At 39.4% G+C, this 17,974-nt stretch overlaps 1 protein-coding gene across 2 annotated transcripts in view; it reads left to right on the plus strand.

The window, feature by feature from the left end:
• The first annotated feature begins 5,824 nt into the window (after window positions 1-5,824).
• The window catches only part of raph1a (Ras association (RalGDS/AF-6) and pleckstrin homology domains 1a), a 98,945-nt gene continuing 86,795 nt past the window's right edge, over window positions 5,825-17,974 (plus strand). For both annotated transcript variants that reach the window (XM_063005630.1, XM_063005631.1), the window contains exon 1: window positions 5,825-6,181. The gene's annotated coding sequence lies outside the window, so the exon portion shown is untranslated. The remainder of the gene's footprint in view (window positions 6,182-17,974) is intronic.

Raw genomic sequence — 17,974 nt, forward strand, 5'->3', positions numbered from 1 at the left:
AGAGCTCTGTGAACAGCCAGCCTCTTTAGCAATGACCTTTTGTGTCTCGCCCTCCTTGTGCAAGGTGTCAATGGTCGTCTTTTGGACAACTGTCGAGTCAGCAGTCTTCCCCATGATTGTGTAGCCTACAGAACTAGACTGAGAGACCATTTAAAGGCCTTTGCAGGTGTTTTGAGTTAATTAGCTGATTAGAGTGTGGTACCAGGTGTCTTCAATATTGTACCTTGTCACACTATTCTAATTTTCTGAGATACTGAATTTGGAATATATTTGATATATATATATATATATAATTTGAAAATATATATATTACAGCTGTTATTTACTTACAATCTATACCAGCCTCATGATGTAATAAGTCACATTATACAAACAAGTATCTGTATAATCACAACACTCAGACAACACACTACAACAACAGGACCTAAGGGTACATATGGAGGTGTTATTTCAGTAAATATGTACCCTTAGGTCCTGTTGTTGCAGTGTGTTTTCTAAGTGTTGTTGTGATTATACAGATACTTGTTTGTATAATGTGAATCTCTGTAGTGTGTACTATTACTTTTGACCTTTGATTTATGTACAGAACTTGCTACTGAGGCCTTAATTTCCTTTAGGATTAATAATTTGGACATACTTTAACATCCATTTCCCCTCCTAAACAAGTCTCCAGTTCCTTAACCTTTACTTAAAATAATTATTAAATTAGGGACACTATTCAACTCTACTGTTTAATACAGTTCAACAGACCCTTCTATTAAAGTTAAACTGCTTTAACTCCTACCAGGCATTATTTTACAATGACACATACAAGCCACATGGTGGCAGAATAAACACAAAACGAGCTTAAAAACCTACCGTACATAAAACCACCACTTTTACTGACCAAGTTAAGAGCAAGACTTTTAATTTAGAAAGGACCATGTTTTTTTATGTTTAAGTCCAAGACAACACATCTAAGTCTTATATATATATATGAAAGTTAGATTGACCCAGACTGTCAGTGTGGAATGTGTAGGTTACAGGGGGATACAGTAAGTCAAGTCAAATTTATTTGTATACCTCTTTTTACAATGAACATTGTCTCAAAGCAACTTTACAGAATCCACGACAGGCCAAAAAATCCTGTTGAGCAAGCCAAGGGTGACAGCGGCAAGGAAAAAATCCATTAAGAAACCTCACTGTTGTATCCCAACAATAATGTGTGTCAATAATGTGACATCATTGTGTTTAGTAGTTCACATGCTATTAAGTACCTACTGTGTTGTTGGGTGTATATCATCAGTTAGCTTAGCCTGCTAGCTAGCAAGCCAAATTTCAACTAACACCACACATGATCTGTTTTAAAATTACATTTAGTAATGTAACCACAGTAAATGAAAAAATTAACATAACTTGAGTACAAATCAATTCCCCAAAATAGACCAGTCCATGTACTGTACAATGCACAGAAATGTGAGAAAGCTCTACATGTTCAATGTTAATATGAATATGAGTAACAGCACGGCAATTTAGAATTGTGATGCTACATTACCAAAACAATGGGCTGGTGTCGGGTGAAAAGGGAAAATGACTGTAGTGGTCTCACTTTTGCTTCGAGCAGTGATGAGTCATAAGCTGTGATTTATCTGATGTGGTTAGTGTGTAGCCTCAGAGCACCGTCAGTATTATACTCTCAATGTCTAACTCTATATATAGACTGCTCAAGTTTCAGCCTTTGAAGCCCCTTCACCCACCCCTAAAAAAAGAAGAGAGGCTTTTCTGACTGGGAAAGCCCATGTAATACATTTTGATTGAGCTTCTGTTCTAAACTGTTTCTTCTGGGTTGGGCATTGAACTTACAAGTCCAGTGATGATGGGTTTACATTTACTATTTTGTTAAAATACTAGACCAGCCTAATCTTAAGACCCAAACACCATTGAAAACCTCTAGTGTCATCAAGAGAAAGACACTCACAAGCCATCAAAGACAATCTGCTTTATTTTTTGTACAAGTTGTGACATAAATTCACCCAACAACAATGTAAAAGACTGCTGGAGATGCACGAAAGATGCATGAAGGCTGTGATTGAAAGAAGGGGTTATTCTACCAAATAGTGATTTCTAAACTCTTTCAAAACATTAATATTGTTTTTTTTTTTTTTTACAAATTACTCTGAATTTCTTTGCATTATGTAAGGTCTAAAAACACTGCATCTTTTCAGCTGTTATTAGCAGCTTTAAATGACATTTTTAAATTGAAAAAAATATTTTTATTAGGAATTTGAAAGAAAAGTTCTCACAAAAAAGGTTTATTTCACTCACACACCTATAAATAAAAACCAAAAGAGCTGGAACTTTGTGTAAAATGCAATAAGAATAAGAATCTATAAACTGTTCATTCTCTTATTTGAATTTGTTCATTCTGACCAACTTCATCATATTTAATAAATATAAACACATTTAAATGTAATGTCTACAGCACCTGTGGGACAGAGAGAAAATAAAAATGAAAAGTTTATTGAATATTTAAGTCACAGCATTTTCCGCAAAGTGCAGGTGAAATCGAAACCAACAATGGTATTATGATTGGTTATAAATGAAAGATGCAAGCAAAGATGAGTTGTGGCTCGAGAGAACTGTCAATCAGGTCAAAAAGAACATTTTTCAGTGTAAGAATTCTAATAATTTTGGTCTTTTATCATTTACGATAAAATCTCAAGAATGTGCTGGGCAAGACTGGAAACCACTGTTGAATGTTCATGACCTTGTAGCAACCGTCTCGCTTCTGGATAGGGAACACAGTTTGTCATGCATCGGGAAATACAAAATGAAACTCTTAAATACAAAGCCAAACTTAAATTCTAGGCAGAATTCAAGCTATAATGGGCAAAAATGTACTTGCATAACTGCAGCAACTGGCACCACGAGTTTACAAATTATTAAAGATTGTAATAAATATGAAAGGTAATTAACAATGGTAAATGTACATCCAAATTTGTTGAGTGTGTTGCACTGTCGCCTCACAGCAAGAAGGTCCTGGGTTCGATTCCCAGGTGGAATGGTCCTGGTCCTTTCTGTGTGCATGTTCTCCCGTGTCTGCGTTGGTTTCCTCCCACAGTCCAAAAACATGCAGTTGAGGTGAATTGGAGACACTAAATTGTCCATGACTGTGTTTGACATTAAACTTGTAAGCTGATGAATCTTGTGTAACCAGTAACTAACTGTCCTGTCATGAATGTAACCAAAGTGTGTAAAACATGACGTTGAAATCCTAGTAAATATATAAACATTGAAAATCTTAGCTTTGCACCTTTGTCAGGATTTAAAGAGGATCTGGCAATCTGAACCTTCTGTAAATAAACAGCGCAGTGCGAATGCAACACACTGAGAAAATCTGGCAACCAACCTAGTGTTTGAATAATAAATTTCCTCAACAAATTTAATGAACGCATCATAGAAATACCTGCCAATAATAAATAGAAAAATACATTAATGCAAATAAAATAAATCAAAGCTGTTTAACAGATGTAGGGAGGAAGAATGCTGTTTATTACTGCGCATGATCAGGGCTGCACTGAAGAAACTGAAGACACCGTCAACAAGAAAAAGACTTAAACCATTCAAGAATTAGAATAGTTTTACATAATACATGCAGTTAATTACTCAACATGGTTCAATATACCAAACTCGCTTTATCAGGCTGCACACAAAGCAAACAGGACGCTGCTTAACGTCCAACTGCAGGGCTGTGTTTCAATCCGCACAAAAGATCCTATAAAGTGTGCTCGAAAATGTGGCCTCGCTGATAGTCAGAATCTGGTTTAGGACACTATTTAGTGTATATGGTGTTAAATGGAACACAACCGCACGCCTCAGCTCTGTGTGGAGCCTGGTATATGGAGTTTTATGCTGATTTATTGCGTGAACGCTAAACGTTTCAGTTATTCAGTCACATAAATAGAACAAATTCAAACAATTTACATTCAAGAGTGACATTAAATACATAACACGGTTCTTATAAGTGTATGTAAACATATGACTGTTTAACAATGACTCGCTCTGTCTGACGTGTCACATTATTTGTAAGTGCACACAAACACACACACACACACACACACACACATCACTAATGTCTATAAATTTGGGAGTGAATCAGACACACACACACACATCACTAATGTCTATATATTTGGGAGTGAATCAGACACTCACAAACACACACAAACACACACATCACTAATGTCTATACATTTGGAAGTGAATTTGACACACACTCACAAACACACACACACACTCACAAACACACACACACAGCACTAATTTCTATAAATTTGGGAGTGAATCAGACACACACACATCACTAATGTCTATATATTTGGGAGTGAATCAGACACTCACAAACACACACACAAACACACACACATCACTAATGTATTAATACATTTGGAAGTGAATTTGACACACACTCACAAACACACACACACACTCACAAACACACACACAGCACTAATTTCTATAAATTTGGGAGTGAATCAGACACACTCACAAACACACACACACATACACAAACACACACATACTTAAACACACAAACACACACACAACCACACACACACATACACAAACACACTCAAACACAAACATACACAATCACACACACACAAACACACTCACAAACACACACACATACTTAAACACATACACACTTAAACACACAAACACACATAACACACCCACACACACAAACAAAAAATTAAACACACAAACACACAGACTACACAAACACACACACTACACAAACACACACATACTTAAACACACAAACACACACATACAAAAACAAAAACACACAAACACACACACACAAAACAAACACACCTAAACACACACACAAACACACCTAAACACACAAACACACACACACACAAACAAACATACCTAAACACACACACAAACACACACACACAGACAAAAACAAACACACCTAAACACACACACTTACACACAAACACAAACAAACACACCTAAACACACACACAAACACACACACACAGACAAAAACAAACACACCTAAACACACACAAACACACTTACACACAAACATACCTAAACACACACACACACACACACACACACAGACAAAAACAAACACACCTAAACACACACACAAACACACTTACACACAAACAAACACACCTAAACACACACACACACACACATACACACACACACAAACAGACTTACACACAAACACACAGACTACACAAACACACACTCACAAACACACACACACACACAAACACACACACTTAAACACACAAACACACACAAAACAAACACACCTAAACACACACACATACACACTTACACACACACACACAAACACACACACACAAAAACAAACACACCTAAACACACACACAAACACACTTACACACAAACACAGACTACACAAACACACACATATACTTAAACACACACACACAATCACACACACCCAAACACACACACCCACAAACACACACATACTTAAACACACAAACACACACACACACACACAAACAAACACACCTAAACACACACACAAACACACTTACACACAAACACAGACTACACAAACACACACACACAAACATACTTAAACACACAAACACACACACACAATCACACAAACACACACATACTTAAACACACAAACACAATCACACAAACACACACATACTTAAACACACAAACACACACACACAATCACACAAACACACACATACTTAAACACACAAACACACAAACACAATCACACAAACACACACACACACACGCGCGGATTGAGCGAGGGTGCTGACGTAAGACGGGCAGGGCCAGTGCGCGCTCCCGCAGCCGCTGGCCCAGATCGGGGATGGACAGGAAACAGCGGCGCGCATCGGTCCGGCAGCAGCGGTAACAGCAGTAGAGGCAGGGGCGGCAGCTCCCATCGGGGCAGAAACAGAAGCACGGGGGCATAAATGCTCTTCTGGGGTAAAGGAGAACCTGTAGTGAGCGGTGGTGAGCACATTGACGTGGTGTTTAAAGCCTAAACGATCCAGTGTGTGTGTGTGTGTGTGTGGATCTGAGACACACACGTCGGCTGTTCCTTCCCATATCCATTGTGGCTGCTGTTCGCCTGGAAGAGACTAACAACACTCATCCTGGATTTAACAAGGTAAGACAGGCTGTGTATTCTATTCGATCTCTTGCGATGTGGGTGAACATGATAAATTTCACAATGCGGCCAGACAGCTGAGATGAAACAGGTTTCCTCGGGGCGCTTTGTTGCTTTTACGCGTTAGCGTGGATTGGACGGCGCAGATCTGCGCGCTTTACCGATTACTGAACAGGATCTAAATGCACCAGGGACACGGTGGAAATCGAAGCTGTTCAGATTACATCTGGGCTTTGGATCAGTTTGGAGGGGATGGTTTTCTCCCATTGCACATTATTTTGGCATCTGGATTGGGAATTGCAGCAATGGCAGTATCTGGGAGGCTGCTGTACGTTTTCTTTTGATGGATCATTATTAAGCAAGCCTGCAAACATATTCAATGCATATTCAACCCTGTGGTCATTTACTTATCAATGTTCGAATGGATTGAATCATCCCGTTTGTGCAGTTTCGGACTGCCCCATCATTCCCACCCTGAATCCGGGTTGCCTGTGCTGGGAGTGCTGGGTGTGTTTTCACTGCCCACTCCGTGCCTTTGCATACGAGCCTGCAGCAGCTCGTGTTCATGTGCTGTTAATGCAGTGCGTGTGCTACATTGCAGGCTATAACATGCAGTGTAATGTTATACGAGGCGTGATTGGTGTGATTATTTTAGAAGAGCCGACAGCAGCTGCTACTCTGCAGTAAACATCACAAGGCCCAAAGCTCAGTCTGCACAGGCGGTCATGAAGCTGTGTGTCAGGTGGCTTCAGATTGACATGTTACATCTCATTCACATGCACCCCTCTTCTCATTTTTTCCACAAGGGTTGGGTGTCATTTGGTCTGATTTCTTTGATCTGGGATGCTCTCACTTTGATTTAGGACTGTGCAGTTTTTAAATGATTATTTTTGTTAAATAATATGTTGTGTAGATGGTATACATACAGTCATATGAACGATCGTAAGCTTTTAGTTATAATTATTTGTCTGCACTTTGAATGCAAGGCTTTGTAAACAGTGTTAACTGTTTTATATTTTTGTAATGTTACTATTGCTTATATGTAGACACTAACGGGCAGTTGTAGCCTAGCGGTTAAGGTACTGGACTAGTAATCAGAAAGTCGCTGGTTCAAGCCTCACGACTGCCAGGTTGTCACTGTTGGGCTCTTGAGCAAGGTCCTTAACCTTCAATTGCTTGCACAGTATACTGTCACAGTACTGTAAGTCATTTTGGAAATAAGCGTCTGCTATATGCTGAAAATGTAAATGTAATAAAAATGTAGACACTTAAACCCTAAAAAGGTTTATGTATACCATCTACACAACATATTACTTAACAGCAAATAGATGAAGTAATCCAAACAGTGACATGTAACATCCATCCATAACATTAAAACCCCCTCCTTGTTTCTACACTCACTGTCCATTTTATCAGCTCCACTTACCATATAGGAGCACTTTGTAGTTCTACAATTACTGACTGTAGTCCATCTGTTTCTCTACATACCTTTTTAGCCTGCTTTCACCCTGTTCTTCAATGGTCAGGACCCCCACAGGACCACCACAGAGCAGGTATTATTTAGGTGGTGAATCATTCTCAGCACTGCCGTGACACTGACATGGTGGTGGTGTGTTAGTGTGTGTTGTGCTGGTATGAGTGGATCAGACACAGCAGCGCTGCTGGAGTTTTTAAATACCATGTCCACTCACTGTCCACTCTATTAAACACTCCTACCTAGTTGGTCCACCTTGTAGATGTAAAGTCAGAGACGATCGCTCATCTATTGCTACTGTTTGAGTTGAGTAACAAAGCATGCAGAGAAACAGATGGACTACAGTCAGTAATTGTAGAACTACAAAGTGCTTCTATATGGTAAGTGGAGCTGATAAAATGGACAGTGTGTGTAGAATCTAGGAGGTGGTTTTAGTGTTATGACTGATCGGTGTACATATACACATGTACAGTATAATAACATTCCTTTTCCACATATCCCAGCTCATTGAGAAACAGGGAGCAGAGCAGGGAGGGTTAACAGTAGCTGCATGGCAGAGTCAGGATTCAAACCCACAACCTTCCAGGTGGTAACCCACAGCTCTACCCACTAGGCTACCACTGTCCTGGTAGATGATACTGGTTTCATAGTTTACAAATTATAAGTCTAAACAAAATGGAGAGATTAAATAAATCTAAATAAATAAAATTAAATAACTTATATATAACACAGATGATATATACATTTTTTTTGCAGTTTATGCCACTTAAAACACAATAAAACTTTATGTATATCAGTATTGAAATCAATGTTGCAAAGGTAGTGAATAAGCCATTATTTTACATTTTTACAGTTAAGCACAGGTACTCAGGTTCTTTCAGGTTTTTTTTTTTTGGTGTATTAGGCTTGTGACCCCTATTCAAGGTGTAAAATAGCAGAAGATGGTAGGCTCATGATCAGCCCCTAGGCTGTTTTGGGTCACCTGCGGAGAGGTCATCAAGCCGTCTGTAAACTGATAGCTGATACACACAGTTTCTTCTTACACTCTTTATTTCTTGTCCTGAGCTGTTCACACTTAATTCCTGGATTTATATTTCATTAAAGTTTGTTTTTAACAGTGCGATTATCATTCGGAGCATATAGACACAATATGAAACTGATAAGTAAACTTGGCCTGCTTTGTTTGTTGTTGATGGAGGTGTGTAGATGCAGGTCCATACAAGGACGGACATGAACACATGCTTTCAGTTTGAAGTGGGTGGGACACTTGTTAGACCATTGAAAATGTCTGAATCCTCGCTCTTGTGTGTACCCAGCTTTTCAGACCCAGGATCAACACAGTATAATTCTTTAGCAAACATGTTATCCTGGATAAAGGACAAATGACAGACAAGAAAAATTCACAATGAATTGTATAGCATGGGGCAACACTGCCAGAACAAACAGATTAAATGCATTATGTGAATGTTGTTGCCACCATCCAGAATGTCTGTAGTGTTGGTGTTTTTTTTATAATGAATGGACTTATATAGTTTTTTATACTATCAGTATTTGATCAGCAATTTGTTTGTTTGATGCCTTGCCAGTAAAGACCCCTGGACTAAAAAGATTTGTTTCCATTATTTAGGAAATGGATCTTATGAAGTGCTCATGATCAATCACACACGTCAGACATGCGAAGGATGTGGAAAGCCCTACAGTGCCGTTACATTAGGTTACACTATCCATTGAATTATTTATTTTTTGTGGCCCTTTCACCTCTTCAGACAGAGCAAATCAGATGCCTGGCTGACCAGTAGCACTCAGATTGAATCAGGATCTATATTTTCTCTCACCCTTGTAGTCCTTCTGTCATGGTCAAGTGCAAATATTGTACATGTTTGGTGTTGCAATAAGTGAAGAATATGTTTGAAACAACTGAGTAATTTGTAATGTGTCATGATGTCTATAACAGCCTCCACTCGTTTGTGAAGGCTTTGGAGGATTTTATTCAGTAACTAGAGCATTAGTGAGGTTTGTTATTGATGTTGAACTGGCTTGTAGTCTGTATTCCTAAAGGTCTTGCACAGGTTTGAAGTCAGGGTTCTGTGCATGCAAGTCAAACCATTTTAACCTCACTGAGTGAGCTGGAGCAATGACATACAGTTTTCATCTGTGGCATGTTTAGATGATTTCATCCAAAGTGACCTACAATTGTGACTGAATACAATGCAAGCAGTTGAGAGTTAAGTGCCTTGCTCGGGGCCCAACAGCAGCTTGCCTACAAGAAAGAGTCAATCGCCTGGATCATGGATGGAACCAGAACTTTATTATCTCTCTTAAAAAAAATAAAATAAGGCCGCTCAGGTGGCGCAGCGGTAAAAACACACGCTGGAACCAGAGCTGGGATCTCAAATACATCGTATCAAATCTCAGCTCTGCCTGCCGGCTAAGGCTGAGCGGCCACATGAACAACGATTGGCCTGTTGTTCAGATATGGGCGGGACTAAGACGGATGGGGTCTCTCTCCCATGACTGGTGCAATTACGACTGCTGGCTGATTGATGGCGCCTGCACAGAGATGAGAAAAGAGTGCTGATCAGGGTGTATCGCTGAGCTGCATTGCACTCGATAAAGTGTAGGTGATAAGATGCATACGGCTGCTGCCCATGGGTCGGAGGGGGCGTGGGTTAGCTTCGTTCTCCTCAATCAGAGTGGGGATCGGCATTAGTGGAGAGGAAGCATGATGCAATCGGGCAATTGGACGAGCTAAAAAAGGGAGAAAATGCATAAATAAAATAAAAATAAATAAATAAATAAAATAAAATATATTTATTATTTAATTAATGAATGCTCTTTTATTTCTGAGGTAGGTACAAACTATGCTAAACAGTGCTGCACATTGCCCTTTTAAAATTATATGAATAAATGAATAATACAAAAAATCCCGTACAACTCTGTGTAGTGATGTCAACCAGGCCAGGTGAATAGCACCAGCGCCCTCTGCTGTTTAAAGTGAATATCGATTCATTTTACATGAATTACCGATTCGAATCGTGCCACATGTGCACCGATTTTTAACTGCCTTGTGGTGCATCGTTACATAGTTTTATTAAACAAGCCAGGCACTGTTGGTATTTTTGCACTTTTGCACATAACGATACACCTGATGCCATGCGTTCAGGCGGGTCAGCCAGTTAAACCAGAAGACAACATGAGATTTATTGTTCCAGTAAAGCATTTATGTGGTGTCAGAGTCAGATGGCATTGTGCCATACACAACTCGCAATGCACTTAGTAATATTGGTCTAGTGTGCAGCTGCTCGGCAAACTACGAAGCTCCTGCCAAGCAGTTCCTGTCCTGACGTCGCCTCCAGAGAAGATTTGGAACTGGGTAATAAGTATTCTGAGGACAGAATGAGGACAGACACAATTTACACCATGTTTAGCGATTTGATTTGGTGAGCTTACTGATCAGCTGTCGTTGCCTGATGTTCCCACTTTACATCAACAGGACGTATCGTTGACCATGGCAGAAAAACTGACTTGTAGGTGGCATCCTATTAGTATGTCCTGTTCTACAGATGTTTCATTTCTATAGAAATTGCTTGGCATGTTTGTCTTTGTACCTGTTGGCAATAGGTGTGGTTTAACTAGCCAAACCCACATATACACATACATTTAACAAAGCAGTAGAAAGTTTGTAATTAGTGGGTGGTTAGAACTTACTTATTATTTTGTAACACTCAAAGCCTAAGCAGATTTCTGTATCTGCAGACTGACATGAATTAGATGACAAACCTCTGAAACATTTGCAAGTTGAGCTACATGAAGCAGAGTTGGAGCAGGAAGCTGGACTCCACCTCAGTCCCTAATTCAGAACTGGCCTCGCTTGCAGAAATGATTTCATGTCGCTGTAAAAGTGGGGTGGGTTCAGTTCTCGAGAACCTAAGGACCCTGAGCTGCACAGCACTAACCCAGATAGCACAAATGGTGTCGTGCTGAAGAATCCGTCCTCGTATTGAAGCATTAGTTTGCAGTGGCCATCAGCTAGTTTGTCAGCTGCAGTGGCCATCTTGGCCATGACTTCCAGCTGGTGTTTCTAGGACTGAAACTAGATACACGGTCACTTTACACAATATTCCAAAGAAAGACAAAATAAAAACCAGGGATTAAAAAAGGGCTGTAATTCGGACTGGAAACAATGCTTGAAATCTGGCAACCAGGACCTTCTGAGCTGAGTTAGTGCATCTGTCATCCCTGGCTGTACATGATTTTATACACGTTAACATTACATCATATTTTCCAGCACTACCTAATCCATACTGGACACGCACATGTTTATATAAAGTGACTAATGACGAAACATCGGTGTTTGCTTTTAATGCTCATTTACATGAGGACTGCTAAATGTTTATAACTATTTAACACTGAATGGTACTTGGGTAAAGTATATTTGTCACATTTGGCCACTTTAAGTAGCAGAAATGCTGTACAAGCATTAAAAAATCACACTTATCCCTAGAACCTATTATCAAGCAGAACAAAGTTGGAAGTCAATAGTTTATTATACTTCTCATACTGTAAACATCTGTACATTTTTCCTACAGAACATTCTTACAGAACAAGTTTATTTAAAATGACTACTTTTTTTATCTTTTCTATGAGTACTACTTTTTTATCTTTTCTATGTCAGGCACCAGCTCACTAAGTCAAATTCCTTTCTTGTGAAAACTTACTAGGCAATAAATCTGGTTCTGTATCTGATAAGTGCAAATGCAGTCTTGGACATGTTACAATTTGTGTGTTTACTTCAAAACCTTATTTAAGTGTAGGAAACTAATCACAAACTAGTTCACTAAAATATTATATACACCAATTTAAAACAAACAACTATCAGTTGGATTAAGTCGCCTATATGTCCATGGCTCTGTACTGTATATGGGAAAGTAAGAAATAAAAATGTAGACAATGGCCAGTCCATCACAGGGCAGACACACACACACACACACACACATAGGGCAATTCATTGTCTCCAGTTAACCTGACTGCATGTTTTTGGACTGTGTTTTGAACCGGAGCTCCCGGAGGAAACCCACGCAGACACTGGAAGAACATGCAAACTCTGCACAGAAGGGACACGGACCGCCCCACCTGGGGATCGAACCCAGGACCTTCTTGCTGTGAGGCGACAGTGTTACCCACTGAGCCACGATGCTGCCGTGTTCATCCTTTCTTTTTAATTTAACATTGATTTTCTGAAATTCACCAGTTTCATCTGTTACAAAACAGCGCCAGAGCACCAACACCATGCCTGAGAGTAGGTGCAGTGTTGTTGGGTTGAAATCCTTTAAACTTACTTTTAGTCATTGTATAGTGATTGTGAAGCAGGAGCTTCTTGCACAATAATGGTAATGTAAAGCTTGCTTGACTGTGCACATTGACTCTTTTGTTCCAGAAGCTTCTAATTTATGGCAGATTTTCTGATGATTACTGTATGACATCTCACTGTCCAAATATACTCTTAATATAAGACAACTGTAAGAGACCTGAGATTTATTAAAAACAAATAAATAAAAAAAACTCCAGTTGACATTTGTGATGAATTTATTATCTTTAAAATATTTATACAGAGCTTTTTCGATTGTAACACTTGTGGCTCAGTCTCATTGGTGCAGTCAAAATTTTCTTTTTCATTTATATAGACACGGAAATCAGCTTCTATAATCAATTATTATTAACTAATGAGGAATTAGCAGGCCATCCTAGAAAGTTAAATGACATTAAAGAACTTTTTACTCCATCATATGAAATATATACAGTATATAAGTTAAAATCTTTTGACCTAGCAGATATGTTTACGAAATCTACAGTAAAGAACCTCATCTGTACATCTAAATTAATAAACTACACAACTGTATAAAAAGCAAATAGATTAATCAGAAAATGCATTTTTAGGCTGTGTGTTTGGAAGTGTATCTTGGGTTTCCGTTTTTGCTAAGAATTCCTTTCTTTTTGTTTATTATTAATAAAAAGTCTTTAGTGTGGTAAGTTGATACTGGAATTACAGCGGTATTATCGCTCTTATTCTCCACAAAGCTGACGGTTAATGATGCACAGGCAGACATGGCCCGGGGCGCAGGAGGATTTATGGGTTATTGCAGTTTCCTCACGTTGAATGGTTTTAGTTCAGCGTTGACTCAGTGCTCAGATGAAATACTGGGCGTGTTTTACTTTCTGTTTTCGCTGCACCAGGTGTTGTGTTAGTCAGCGGGATCAGTTCATACAGAAGTGCACTTTACTGATGTGGTGTCCTGCCCAGCAGGATTGTTTGCGCCGTGACTCGTCTGTGTTGGGTAAGCGATGAAAATGACTTATGCCCTTTTACCTAGTGATTTTGGGAAACACTCATGACTGCCAGTTAGTGGATTCGTCCGAGTCAGCAGAATGTTTGTTGTGCTGACTGTAGTTGAGATATTACACGTGGATTAGTGGTCGGCATTACTGAGACGGTGCTAAGATATAATTTGAATCATGTTGTTAGTTATGTACTGTATTTATATTTAAGGTTTGTTATTGATTCATTGCTTTATTAGTAAAATACATGTTGTTTGAGTATTGCTCTTGGTTAAAATGTCATTTAAGTGAATCTACTGTATAGTACAATAATAGTTGTTATTAAAGCAGCACACATGCACAATTGTATTGCATATTTTACTCAAGGGGGTCATGCCAAATTCTGCACCCCTGTATTTGAAGAGCATGGTGCATACAGTACTAAGTTGAACATGAAAAGTATTATAATTTATTTAATAAGAAATCTGCTATGTATACCAATCAGCCATAACATTAAAACCACCTCCTTGTTTCTACTCTCACTGTCCATTTTATCAGCTCCACTTACCATATAGAAGCACTTTGTAGTTCTACAATTACTGACTGTAGTCCATCTGTTTCTCTACATACTTTTTTAACCTTCTTTTACTCTGTTCTTCAATGGTCAGGACCCCCACAGGACCCCCACAGAGCAGGTATTATTTAGGTGGTTGATCATTCTCAGCACTGCAGTGACACTGACATGGTGGTGGTGTGTTAGTGTGTGTTGTGCTGGTATGAGTGGATCAGACACAGCAGCACTGCTGGAGTTTTTAAACACCTCACTGTCACTGCTGGACTGAGAATAGTACACCAACAAAAAATATCCAGCTAACAGCGCCCCATGGGCAGCGTCCTGTGACCACTGATGAAGGTCTAGAAGATGACCGACTCAAACAGCAGCAATAGATGAGCGATCGTCTCTGACTTTACATCTACAAGGTGGATTAACTAGGTAGGAATGTCTAATAGAGTGGACAGTGAGTGGACATGGTATTTAAAAACTCCAGCAGCGCTGCTGTGTCTGATCCACTCATACCGCACAACACACACTAACACACCACCACCATGTCAGTGTCACTGCAGTGCTGAGAATGATCCACCACCCAAATAATACCTGCTCTGTGATGGTCCTGTGGGGATCCTGACCATTGAAGAACAGGGTGAAAGGAGGTTAAAACACCACATGTAATAATTATATAAAACGTAATAGTTTAATAGTAGGTTTTATTGCATGTTTTTGTAATAAGCTTTGAATTAAAGTTTAAAGCAGCCAGTGTCAGAGGTCAGGCTCCCAACAGCCTGCATAAATGTCTCATGTCCACTGTGTCCCTAGAGAAAAGTGTCTGTTTCCCATCTTTATCTCATAAACAGATCCTGAGCAGAAGCGGCGTGTTGATAAATGTGCTGAGAAGTTGCAGAAGACTGGAAACCAGTGTTTTTTAGATCTGGTTACTCTCGCCCGCCACCGCTGACATCCGGGTTTCACGCTCTGCGGTGCTATCGGCTGGCCGCTCGTCTACACAGAAATGATGGCTATGTCTGAGAGGAGGGAGAGCCACAGCCTGGGATAGATTGGTGTCTAGTGTTTCCCGAAGAAATCGAACCTACTGCGACCCAATAAAAACTTAAGAAGAAGAATAAGAACTTGTGGACACTTTTGGTGTTCAGTTGGCTTCGTAACAAAACTACTACTGCTCTTTAATGGCTGTACAGAAGGAAGCACACGGGAACGCTGGCTGGTAAAGGAAAACACTGCCAACTGGTCGGTCTTTGCACTTGTTCTGGCTACTCAGGATCAGCCCAGCTAGTCAGTGAACAGGTGGAGAACAATCACTTTTTTTCACACCTCACCAGTTCACTGTTTCCCACAAATCTTCAGAATATAACTGGTTCAAGTCCCACCACTGTACATTCCCACAGTTAAATCCAAGTTGTCTTGTTTCACTGTAGCAAAAGTAGAACTGATCTTAGAGCCTCTGTAAGAGTGCAGGATTTTTAAGGTGCTCTTTAAAACGGATGTAACGATGCACCACAAGACAGTTAAAAATCTATTCACGTGTAACGATTCAAATCGGTTTACATGTATAATTAGTCGATATTTACTTATCGATTTACTTTAACAGCAGAGGGCACTGGCGCTATTCACCTCGCCTGGTTGACGTCACTACAGGGTTTCCAGGTTCGGAATTTTCCAGCCAAATTTATTTATGTGAGGATACTTTCTTTATTTGTATTATTCATTTATTTATTTAATGTAAGATTTATTTCATTTTAGTTTTTTTTTTTACACAAAAAGGGAAATGTGCAGCATTGTTTTTAATAGTTTGTACCTACTTAAAAAATGAAAGGACATTCATTATTTACATAAATAAAAGATAAGCACAAATACAGTATTTTATTTTTTAAGAGAAATAATAAAAAGAAACTGTCATAATTTGTCTTTAATTCCATTTTGTTTAAAAAATCGGGAAAAAATCCCAGTATCGTGAATCACATCTCATCGTGGGTAAAGTGTATCTTTAATCATACGTGCTTTTTAGAACCGATCTGATGTTTGGATAATCTAAGCTGATTCCTCTTCATTTCTCTTTCTTTTTTTTGGCCTAGTCTTCTTCCTGCCACATGGCAGGATAAGTGTTGTCCTTGGGGAGGACTGACTTGCTGGGAATTAGGATCCTACAAAGTTAATAGCATTCAGTCCTCAACTTGCCTGTCCTATTTAACACCAAGTACTTACACCGATCAGCCATAACATTAAAACCAACTTCTTGTTTCTACACTCACTGTCCACTTTAGCAGCTCTACTTACCATATAGAAGCACTTTGTAGTTCTACAATAAACACCTCACTGTCACTGCTGGACTGAGAATAGTCCACCAACCAAAAATATGCAGCCAACAGCGCCCCGTGGGCAGCGTCCTGTGACCACTGATGAAGGTCTAGAAGATGACTGACTCAAACAGCAGCAATAGATGAGTGATCGTCTCTGACTTTACATCTACAAGGTGAACCAACTAGGTAGGAGTGTCTAATAGAGTGGACAGTGAGTGGACACGGTATTAAAAAACTCCAGCAGCGCTGCTGTGTCCGATCCACTCATACCAGCACAACACACACTAACACACCACCACCATGTCAGTGTCACTGCAGTGCTGAGAATGATCCACCATCTAAATAATACCTGCTCTGTGGGGGTCCTGTGGGGGTCCTGACCATTAAAGAACAGGGTAAAAGCAGGTTAAAAAGGTATGTAGAGAAACAGATGGACTACAGTCAGTAATTGTAGAACTACAAAGTGCTTCTATATGGTAAGTGGAGCTGATAAAATGGACAGTGAGTGTAGAAACAAGGAGGTGGTTTTAATGTTATGGCTGATCAGTGGCTGTATTTTTCCAGCATAATATCGGAGGTTCAGGGTTCCTGACTGTACGCTGATTCTAACAGTCCATTAAAACAAAAACAGTGTGGTGGAAATGCTGGTGCTCGGTGCTTAGAAACATAAAATAAAATAAAATACAGTATGTTGTGATTTGGGGTTTGTGTACCTGTACTGTAGTCCTGATTTATTTCTTGTGTTATACAGAGATGTAACATGTTTAGAAAACACAAACTGATTTGATATTCATTACAGACATTCCTGCTCTGTTTTGACATGTCCAGTGGTCCTGTCATGATTCCAGCTGTTTTACTCAAACACTCCGAGCCGTGACTCTTCATGCCCTGTTTTAACTACGATTTGGCTTTTTTCACTTTCATCTTTTTTTAACACTTAATTAATTTTGGTTTCTTTTGCCTGCCAGTGTTTGCTTGAATTATATAACCTGCTTGACTGAATCATTTGGCTTTTTTGTCATTGGAGCGATATAAATCTCAGCTGCTTTAGTGATGTGTCATATCACCACCGTTATCTGGTCCCTGCGGGGTCACATTTTCAGTATTTGTTTATTTCTGTATTTGGGCAC

Source organism: Trichomycterus rosablanca, chromosome 12 (genome assembly GCF_030014385.1).
Source record: "Trichomycterus rosablanca isolate fTriRos1 chromosome 12, fTriRos1.hap1, whole genome shotgun sequence".
NCBI classification, from domain to species: Eukaryota; Metazoa; Chordata; class Actinopteri; order Siluriformes; family Trichomycteridae; genus Trichomycterus; species Trichomycterus rosablanca.